Source organism: Crocuta crocuta, unplaced genomic scaffold (assembly GCF_008692635.1).
Source record: "Crocuta crocuta isolate KB4526 unplaced genomic scaffold, BGI_CrCroc_1.0 scaffold48, whole genome shotgun sequence".
Lineage (NCBI taxonomy): Eukaryota > Metazoa > Chordata > Mammalia > Carnivora > Hyaenidae > Crocuta > Crocuta crocuta.
In genome coordinates this window covers 9271981-9272500 of record NW_027533089.1, presented here as the reverse complement: position 1 = coordinate 9272500, position 520 = coordinate 9271981, and positions in this window count along the sequence as shown.

The window sequence follows — 520 nt, the reverse complement described above, 5'->3', positions numbered from 1 at the left end:
AGAGGTGGTACAGGCGACCCACTGTCTCCCCAACCCAAGCCTGCGCCACAGCTCCGGTACCACGACGCGCGTGCTCCCGCGACTACGGTCCCAGTGAAGGGAGGGATTCCGAGGCGCATGTCGAGACGCCGGCAGGCGGAAGCTGCTGGCGGCGAGGACCAACCGTTCCCGCCCGCGCGGGTGGGGGAAGGGCTGCATCCACACCCGGAAGTCAGTCTGCAAGGGAGGGAGGGGGGACGGGGGGCGAGGCTTCCGGTAGCGCAAGGGGTGTCGGGAGAGGCTTCCAGCAAACCTTCTTCCTTGGCCTCTGGAGGGACCACCGTTGCCGCGGCTTCGGCTTCCACAATCTGCGTTCGGGCTAAACGGCCACGGCGGCCGCTACTGTCGCTCCCCTTGTGCCCGGCTCTGTCCGTATTCGTTCCCAGGCGGCCGCCACGGTTCCTGCAGCGGCCGCGGCCGACATGTTGTGAGGCGGCGGCGCGGCTGTCTGAAGGATGGTTTGGCAGAGGCGCCGGCAGCG